The sequence below is a fragment of the Protopterus annectens genome, chromosome 8.part1, assembly GCF_019279795.1.
Source record: "Protopterus annectens isolate FY-2018-M chromosome 8.part1, PAN1.0, whole genome shotgun sequence".
Taxonomy (NCBI): domain Eukaryota; kingdom Metazoa; phylum Chordata; order Ceratodontiformes; family Protopteridae; genus Protopterus; species Protopterus annectens.
The window spans coordinates 5,954,400-5,965,000 of record NC_056742.1 but is presented as its reverse complement, the minus strand read 5'-3'; the positions used below and the strand labels follow the sequence as shown (position 1 = coordinate 5,965,000).

Below are 10,601 nucleotides of genomic sequence, written 5' to 3'. Positions count from 1 at the left end.
TGGGTTTTTGGGACCTTTCATCCATAATGCAGCCCTTTCTTTTGATATCCATTTCCATTCATGTTATCATTTGATGGCTGTGAATTAAACCCACTACACAGAAAATTAATAAATAAACAGATAGAAAGATAGATAGCTGAGTAAAAAATATAAACAAGAAAGGTCTTGTAAAGAAACCATGACCAGTAGAGAATGATTCTTACTAAAAAACTTCAATGCATAATCGACTCCACAAACAAATACAATATTGTCTGTATAGTGGTTATAAATTTAAACAGAATTTAGTGTTCAATTAAATTTCTATATTTGTTTTTTTTTTTTTGACTTGCTTGGTTTACCAACCCAAATGTCACTGACTTGCTGGATGATGCAGTGTGAGTGCAAAATATTAATAACTGGTTAGGTTTCTGCTTGAGGGTAAAAAAACTTCAATGCATAATCGACTCCACAAACAAATACAATATTGTCTGTATAGTGGTTATAAATTTAAACAGAATTTAGTGTTCAATTAAATTTCTATATTTGTTTTTTTTTTTTGACTTGCTTGGTTTACCAACCCAAATGTCACTGACTTGCTGGATGATGCAGTGTGAGTGCAAAATATTAATAACTGGTTAGGTTTCTGCTTGAGGGTAGGTTTTGTGTGTTTGTGTGTGTGTGTGTGTGTGTGTGTGTGTGTGTGTGTGTGTGTGTGTGTGTGTGTGTGTGTGTGTGTGTGTGTGTATTGCTTTCTTTGTGAGGGAGGACAAGTACATAAACATAATGTCTATTTTCCTTTCTGGTATTGGTGTGTTGGGATGGAGCTATTGGTTAAGATTCTGTAGTCTGTGGAGGAGGCAGGGCATTGTTTCCCTCTCTCTCCACCAGTCATGTAATAGTCAAGTAAACTCAGTGACTATTTCTGATGATGATTTCGTCTAGTGCTCTCCAAAATTACTACTAAAGTCAAACAGTATGTAAGTAGGTAGAAACTGAGGAAATCCTACCCAGGAATACATTTTATTACTTGTTAGTAATGCCTTGTTTTTATGACTCTATAAGCTATACTTTGGCTGATTTATGGCCTTTTCAGATAATTTAGATACACACTGATGTGTTTTTTTGAAAACTGACTTCTTGGTATAAATGCTTGTCTATTAAATATCTGCCAGTCTACTTTGATGGCACTGTGCTGCATTTCAACCATCACAGGTAAAATGCCAGACACCGAAGCAAGCCTTGAAAGTGTAATAGGAAATGGTGGATGAATGCTTTTGATTTGTCATGGTAAGTCAGATATTTGATCATCTATGTGACGGTCTGAAAATATGAATGTCTGTATATCTTCTTGCATAACTAAGATATAATCCGGCCAGTTTCACCAATTGGGTTATTAAATGTGAGGATGTAACAGTTTCAGCATTATGTATTTGCTGCATTGCTTTACTGGAACATTCTTGCATGTTTTTCACAATTTTCTAGGAGTGCAGTACTAGAAAGATGTCGCTGGAACTGTGTAATGCATTGGAATTGTTAAAATAAGAAAACAGAAGCCGATGTGTCTGGTGATAGAAATTGAATGGTTTTGAAAATACGTCAAATAAATGTTAGATTACATATGTTTTCACATTTCCACATCACTTAATGTTTTAATTGTAGAAAATGCATATTTACACTTCAGATGTCAGTAGTTTATTTGATCTTTAAGCTGGTGCCTTTCGATAATTTACATGTCACATAGTTATGCAGTTACTAATGTAAATATGCACAGGCAAAAATTGATGCCCGGAGCATCACTTGGTATGTCCTGGAGAAGTACTCAGTGGCATCTGTTGGATTTACTGAGTTATGGAAGACAACTTCTCCCCATTAAACCCTGGTGAGTCTGGGCCAGATCACAGTTACAGTGCTGCATGCTTCATTTCTCCATTCCCAGGTAAGAAACCAAGTACTGAGTGATAGAGAATAACATGGCAAGGATACAAGAAAGGGCATGAAACCCCAGCCTAATCGACAACAGTGTATGTAGAAGGCTGTAAAGTCTAAAGACATCAGTACACTAATGGGTTCCAATTCTGGTGCTGTCTTGGCTATTGCAAAAGATTATGGCTGGCTATGAGAAGTATTGTAAGATCTCCAAAGCCTGCTTGATGGCCAAGAATTTCTTCTTCATGTTAGATAACTTCCAGTGAAGTACATGACAGGATGCCCAATTCTTATCTCGTGCCATCTAGGACAATACAAACCCCAGACATATCACTTCTTGAAGCTCCTATGTTTTACCCATGCATTAAGCTAAGTCCTTTCATCTTCTTAGATTTATTTTACTTTTTCAAATAGTCTTCTTGTTTTGTCCATATATGGTAGCTTACGTGATGAGTTCTATGTGAGATTGTAGTACATCCTGTATAGAAAACTATCCTGTATAGAAAACTGGACATAAGGTAATAATTAGTCCCAGCTTTTCCTCTGTTGGTCACTGACTTTGTACCACATTGGCTTTAGTTTCCAATTAAATACTAACCCATCCACCAGGGGATGGTATACCGAAGTTCTGTTTTATTAGACTTGTAGCTTTCACAAAGGACTGTGCTAGTATGGAAAAGGAAATGAAAGAATACTGTCACCTGGGCAAGAAGCACACTGCTGTTCTACCCTATAGCCAAAATATTTTATCTAGCACTTTTTCCTTTGCCTTTTTTAAAAACTCAAGATAGCCACCAATGTATCTCTTTAGTCGCCATTTCAGTAACAGATTTAACAGGGTTTAGAATAGTTGGGTACTGAAAGCCTTTTGAACTTGTTTTCCCTTCTTATACTGAACATGTAAAACAAACTGATGTATGAGGCATAACTATGAAACTGGAAAAAGTCTGTTAGTTACTTTGACATTGTTTCAAGCTTAGTGCACAGTCTTCCCAGTGACCCCCGCTGAACTAAATGACTTTACCTGAAGATCAGTCACTGCAGGTTCTTCCTCCTCCATCATATCTTCCTGATTGTTCTTACTTAGTATTAAACATAAGATTTGTTCTTAGTATTAAACATAAGATTTGCTTTCCTTTCCTTTCCCTTTTACTGCAAATCCATCTATGTTTTTCTGCATGGGTATTTAATTCAGAGTTTTCTCTTCAATAGTAATACATACAGAAGTACAAACAAACTGGTCATTAAGTCTGTTTACATACTATACAGCATTATAGGCATATTTACCAGTTCTAGACAGATATCCACAGATAAGCGCTTTCGCTATACAAGCTTCCTCAGATCTAAACAAATTGGATTAACATAAGCTGAGGTATATATACGTAATTTAGATCAATTAATTTATCAAGTCTTAAAGAAAAAATGCCAAATTTGATAAAAACTTTTAAAATATATAAAAACTATTGATCATATATAAGAAATGCATGAAAGATGCTTAAAAAACATAGAAATGCATAGAAGTCTATATGAATGTAAAAACATTTAAAAAGAAAAAATGTATATACACATGTATATGTGCATATGCATAACTATCTAACATTCCTACGCTGTCTCAGTTTTGGTTTTATGAAAGCTCTTTCATTAAGCCCTAACCCCCTATCAGCTCTTGAAAGAGTAATCCATTCACTTTCTTTACTCTCAGTATATGTCCTAATGTCACCACCTCTCCTATTCGGAATAATAATCTCCAGGACCTTAAATAAAAACTTGAGTATTTCCACATAGGGTTGTATGTTTTGCTAATGCATTGTGAGGTGAACCTTTCTTGATATGATATACGTGTTCTCTGACCCTGTCTCTAAGTGGGCGACTTGTCTTGCCCACATAGAAGGATGAACAGGACTGACACACCGCTAAGTATACAACATTGGGAGTCTTACAATCAGCATCAACATTGATGTTAAAAACAGTCTGTAAGTTAAGATGAAAAAAACTGGTACTAATATCCATGTATGAACAAAAATTACAACGGCCACATGGTTTAGTATAGCCATGGGTCATAGAATTCCTCTCAAATTTTGGATGACAAAGCATCCTTTTTAGATTGTTCTTATTCCTATACAGGAAATGAGGTTCATTTCCAACTATCTGCCTTAAATCTTCGTCTACTTGTAGAATGTCCCAATGTTTAGCAATAATCTCCTTAACTTCAAAATGATCAGAGACAAACAAGGTCGAGAACTTGACATAACTTTTGACCTTTTTTTCTTTTTTAATTTCAGTAGAGCTAATGGGTCCAAAGTATGGTGTTGCCACTCTAGAACGCAGTTGGCGAACATCCTCTATGTGTAGGTTAACCTCATTAATCTTATACCCTCTATATGTTAACCTCTCTCTCAAGTCATCTAATTCAGCTACAAAGCCACTATCCATGGGGTTTAACCTAGAGGCTCTAATCGCTTGACCCTTCAAGATGTTCCTAAAAACAAATGGTGGGTGCATACTCGACCTCATGATTAGTGAATTACAATGGCAAGTTTTTCGATGTACACACGTGTTTATCAGACCATTGGATAACTTTTCAATATATAGATCTAGAAATTCAATTCTATGTGCTGAGAAGTGCATAGCAAATTGTAGACAGTTTGTCAAATTATTCATAACTGAGAACATAGATTGAAGTTCTACTTCTATCCCTTTCCAAAGGACAAAAAGATCATCGACGAAACGTCGATAAAAGATAACATATTTTCTAAATAAATTTTCACAAAATAATACATGTTCTTCCCAGTATGCCAAGAACATATCTGTCCAAAGAGAGTTCTTCAGTCCATCTGCTAAGAGAGAGTCTAGGGCTTTGGGATTAGGGAAATGGACATATGCTTCAGCCAGCTTTTCTTTTTATGCACTGAACTGTATGTCTCACCTGACACACTTCCAGAAGGATTTGATAAAGGAACCCTCAAATGTCCTAGCAGGTAACTTATTCAAAAAAGTGTAGATTCCCAGTTGTCTGCCTTACAGTCTTCATCAAATGTTGCAATGAGACTGCTGTCTAATGTAGCAGTTGGCACAGCCTGAGCAGCCAGTACAGGTATTCTGATCTGTCATCATGACTGGTTGTGGCTCTGCAACATTGCAGGAAGCTGTAAGATGTCCTTCATAAATGGCCCCTATGATGGCTCCATATTATTTAGACCCAAAGTCAAGAATATCCTTACCAGAAGTGAACAGAATAGTGGTACTTTGTCTGCCATTAGATTCCATTTTTCAACTCCTCAGAGATCCTTCTCCAGGAATCAGTGAGGGGGAAGAAAAATGTGGTTCAAAAAAATCTCAAGGTTTTCACCAGAACACTTCTGGGGATAGGCCTCTCAGGGGGAGAGTTGGAGGCAATTCCACAGGACATCACCGCAGAGGCAGCGGCAGTCCACTTAATCAAGGTTTCCATAGTCCATTCACAGAAAAACCATATCAGCATCTATAAATACCCTCCTCAGGCAGCCGGGGGCCACTTCTCCTTATACCCTCAAGCCTGGAAAAATAAAACTTCCTATGCTTGGGTGCTAAGGATCATTACCAAAGGTTATGCAATACCCTTTTTGGAAACCCCCAAAACAAAACAAATGATTCCCAATACTCCACCCAGTCAGTTGTAATCAGTGGGAACATAAGTTCGAAAGCTGCTGGCCAAAAGTCATCCAACCAGTTCTCCAAGACATTAGACTAGAATTCAGAATCTATTCAAAGTTATTGTTAGTGCCAAACAAAGACAGGACCTAAGATTATTTTTGGATCTCAGCAGTTTGAATCAATTCATATAACATATAAAGTTCTGGATGGTCACAGTACAGTCCATTCTACCTCTCCTCAGAAAGGGTGATTGGATGTGCTGTAAAGATCTCCAAGATGCTACTATCATATAGAGATCCAACAGTAATCCAGGAGATTCCTCCATTCCCAGCTGAGACACTCTCTATCAATTCAGAGCACTGCTGTTCAGTCTCACCACAGCCCACTGCGTGTTCTCCAAGATTAATGGCAGCTGTGACAGCCTATCTCAGGCTTCAAGGGATCCAAGTTTTCCCATGTCTAGATTGGCTTCTAACTGCTACCTCCAGGGATATACCTCTAACATGTCAGTCATTCCTGTTACCGCTGTTAAGTCACCTGGGCATTTCTATAAACACCTACAAAAACAAGGTACCTCCTATGCAATCCATAGAATTCATAGGTTGCCACATAGAGACTGTGCATCAGACAGCAAAACGTCCATCAGCATGAGTCAAATCAATCAGATTAGTTGCTCATCCGGTAATAAATAATCTCAGGCTCCAGCCTAGATTGATATGCCTTCTAGGTTTAATGGCTTCTTCTATTGTGATGGTTTCTGTAGCCAGATACCACATGAGTTCTTCAGTGGACATTAGCTGTACAATGGTCTCAGAAAGTTCATACTATTCACTACAGGACAGAGTCATGCAAGTCTGCAGGGACCACATTCTCTGGTGGATTTCATCCAATTCAGTTACTCAGGGCAGACTCTTCTGTCCTCTGATACTCAAAGCAACAGCCACCATGGATAACTCTCTTCTTGGGTGAGGTTGGGGAGGAGCATTTCAAAGGGAGAATATTCCAAGGAATGTGCTCCATGGTGGAGGCTATCCTTTACATCAAAGTCTTGGAGTAGTCCTCCTTATGTTGCAGGCACTTCAGACCATCAACCCAAGGATGTGATTGCCATACATTCAAACAATAAGTCAGTGGTTTGGTACATCAGAAAATTGGATGGAACCAAACTGTACCCTTTTTGTTGAGAAGCCATGAGAATCTGTCAATGGGTAAGGTCTGCGAACCACTTTCTAGTAGCAATGCATATACCTGTGAAGTTCAACATCCTGGTGGACAAACTGAGCAGAACTATACTTCTGCCTCACAAGTGGTGTCTTGGCAAGAAATTGACAATGGAGATTTTCAGCTGCTGGAGCCAACCTTGTTGTGACCTTTTTGCGTTTTACCTAAACTACAAATGCAGAAGTTATTTTGTCTTCATCCCTCTACAAGGTCAGTCACAGAGAGTTGCTGTAGTCTATCCTTGGCCCCCAGGTCTCCTTTATGCTTTTCCCTCCTTTTTGTCTTATCACTAAGTTCATTCAGAAAGCAATGGAGTGCAAGACCAGGGTAATCCTCATTGCTCCTTTCTGTCCTAGGCACGTATAGGTCCCCTTTCTTTGACCTCAGCTAGTTAACACACCATGAGTTCTGGACCCATTCCTAGATCTTTTCATGACTCTTCCATGACTCTTCCAGGCTAACTCTACTGGACCTTAAGGCCCTAAAACTAACAGCATGGTTTCTCCAGTGCTAACGGTTGCCAGAGATGCCATGCTTTCCTCCCTAGAAGTGCAAATATTTTTTTCTTGTCAAAGGAAATCTACAAAAAAGATTTGCAAGGGCAAATAGATGCATTTCTCAATCTGGGAATCCTCCAATGGACTAGATCCCTTTTCAGCACCTCTTCCAAGAATCTTAGAATTTCTTGCAGAAATTTTCATGGATGGGTCTGATTATTCCGCAGTTAAAGTACAATTAGCAGCAATCTAAAACTTCCACATAAGTTTTAATGCTTACATTGCTTCAATGAAAGTATCTGAAGCTTTTCTGACTGGAACCTTTTTATTGAGATCCCCAGTTTGTGATCAAATTCCTTCCTGGGATGTCACCATCTTACTTCAGTCCTTAACCCAAAAACCATTTGAACCAGCAGTATCCATAGATATGATGTTTCTTTCATAGAAGACACATTTTCTGGTTGCCATTACATCTGCCAAACTAGTATCGGAACTACAGGCACTCTTGTGCAAGCTCCCTTCCTTGTTCTCATAGGGATAGAGTGTCACTGAGGACAAACTCTTCCTCTCTTTCTAAAGTAGCTTCTGAATCTGACTTGAATCATCCAATTGACTTGACAGTCTTATTCGCAAATTTTACCAATAAAGGAGAACATACGTTAACACACAGATGTACATGGACAATTTAGGTTCTGTCTCCATTGTACTAAGACATAAAGAAAATTGGATCAGTTGTTTATATCCTTTTCCACGAAAAATTTGAGACAGCGTCTAAAGTAACATTCTCAAGATAACATTTCTTTTGTCTATGATTTATGAGGCATTCCTTTACAATCAAAGCCTAAGGCAAACCCTACTAGGGCAATGGCAACCTTTGTAGCATTTGCAAGACATGTGCCTATCAGTGACATATGTGCAGCAGCAACTTGGTCCTCATCTCATACCTTTGTATCTCAATACAAGTTAGATGTGCAATCCAAGATTCACACATCTTTTGGCTCTGCCATTCAGAGGAATATCCTTCCTTGAGTTTACTCACATCCCTGTCAAGTAGCTTGGAAATCTGTCCCACAAGTTGAATCAGATAAAAAAGACAACATTGGGTACAAAAGTTATATATTTGCCATAACAATAGATCCACCTTGCCTTCTTTTCATCTGGTTCAATTCTCCTCCCTCTTTCCCCCTACCAAAATGTCATTGTACTTCTAGGGATCAGCCAGATTTCCTTTGACCCCTGTCTGATCCCCTGTATATTTTACAATAAATATAGTCTTTATTCTAATTCCACCTTATCCAATTACATATACCTATATCTATATCTTTATATATAGTCACATTTTTATGGTCAGTCAGCAAACTCTGTCATCAGGCAGGAGAGGGGAATTGTGGGTAGGGGAGGAGAGTTCTTGAATCCAAAACTTTGTTATATGGTGCTGAGGACTGATCATTATGGTGTGTACTTAACCTTCGTTTCACATCCATTCATCCAAATTATGTTTAAATAGAATAAAAGAAGTACTTCACTTGTGGAGCAAAAGGAAGTTCCATAGAGGAGGTATTCTCTATGACCAATACATATCCCTCCAATATATTCTATTTATGTTGCAAAAAAGATTGAGAATCTTGAAAGGGTGTTCACACTACCATTGGACTTGTGAATGTATAATAGATCTGATAAGATATACTAGAAGCAATATTTTCATTTAATCAAGAAAAGGCGGCCAACATTAGTTCAAGGCATTTAGCTTGACACTTAGGAAAAGAAATCAAAATAAGCAGAGATGTGTTGGAGGGATAGTTAAAGTCAGAAAAACCAACAACAAAAAGTCACAGTTTATTAGTCAACCATAGCAAGAAATCCATGTGATGTAAATGTCTGCTTCAAAACATGCATGATAATAATAATAATACTAATAATAATAACAGAAGTAATGGTCAGGTAATAATGTTGTATTATTAAAAAGTATGGACTGCTAGATAAATAAGATGCTAGCTCATAAAGAACTGATGGCTTTAATTTTAGAATAGGGATGTATGTGAACTGGACAGTGTGAATACAATACAATTTAAAAAAAAGCATGTTAACAGCAGCCAGCATTCATGAAAGCATTTTGATCAGAGGAAAGTTAATGTGGAGTTCATATTCTAATTTTGAAACAGGTGTTTAACTAGTATTTTAATAATGTTGATTTTATTTATGCTAAATTCTTATTTTAACTTGTCCTTTTGTTTTCTAGGGGTAAGATTTTATGAGCGTTAAGATGATCGTTGTTAAGGGAACCTTCCTCATTTGCTTCTCAGAAAATGTTAGAGGGCATCTGAACTATTACACTTCTGAGACGCCACCTGGGCCTAGTATTTGCATTTTTTAAATTCAATTCATCATTTGTAAATTCTGTTTTAGTTAAATATTTTGTTAGATATTTCTCAATTTATTATTATCTTCAAGACTGGTACATTTATAATAAAGGCTACTAGTTGTTTAATTCTATTGCTCCTCTTATTGAAATCTGTGCTAACAAGTGAGCAGCATTCATCATTAATCAGTTGTGTCTTAATTAAGTTACATTATTTCCACCTTATAGATTATTAAAATTAGGTCATACTTTCTCCCTTTTTTCTTTTCTTTATTGCTTAGGATTATTTCTGTTGTCTTCAGCATCCCTCATCTTGACTTGCTAATACTGTACATTATTCCTGCACATAGCACATAATACTTGGCGGATGGAAAGCCTGCAAAATGATATATTTAATAGTATAGTTGCATAAGGGTGCTCTTTTCACTGACTGTCATCCATACATTATTATTATTAATTGGATAATAGCAAAGAACCTGACAAGTTTTCAGCACTGTGAAAATCTGTTTACATTGCTTGGTGTTCATGTTACAACCATAAAAAGGAAGAATGCATGTCTTTCTTTTGAATGTCACATATTTCATAATTGTTAAGTTCCTGGGAAGACATCAAAGGGATTTTTGCAGAGAGACTGTTCATCTAATTAATTTACTTCTAGTCGTCTGCTGGTTTCTCTTCTGAAACACATTCACAAGTCTGTTTTCATCTACAGTGACTTTCTTTTACAATGCCATATTAAAGCAAAGTGTCTTGCTATAGTTTATGTATATTTAGGTTCCTGTTATGCTGAAAAAATGCATTAATATTTCAGGTAAAACTATACAGCTTAGGCACTCCAGAATGGTGATCAAGAAAGAGAATGTTTGAACAATTAATAAAATTGCCTTCTTGATTGGCATACATTTTGATGTGTGTTGTGTATAATTGTGTATCTGTGTTTAGTTTGCCTAAACTAGGTTGCAGTAAAAATTAGATCCTTCCCATTT

General features: G+C 37.1%; 1 long non-coding RNA gene across 1 annotated transcript in view; it reads left to right on the top strand.

Moving 5' to 3' along the window:
* Window positions 1-9,744, top strand: part of LOC122810176 — a 207,433-nt gene extending 197,689 nt beyond the window's left edge. Inside the window, exons 2-3 of the long non-coding RNA XR_006366059.1 lie at window positions 1,192-1,266; window positions 9,496-9,744. This is a non-coding gene — a long non-coding RNA (uncharacterized LOC122810176). The remainder of the gene's footprint in view (window positions 1-1,191; window positions 1,267-9,495) is intronic.
* Window positions 9,745-10,601: the final 857 nt, after the last annotated feature.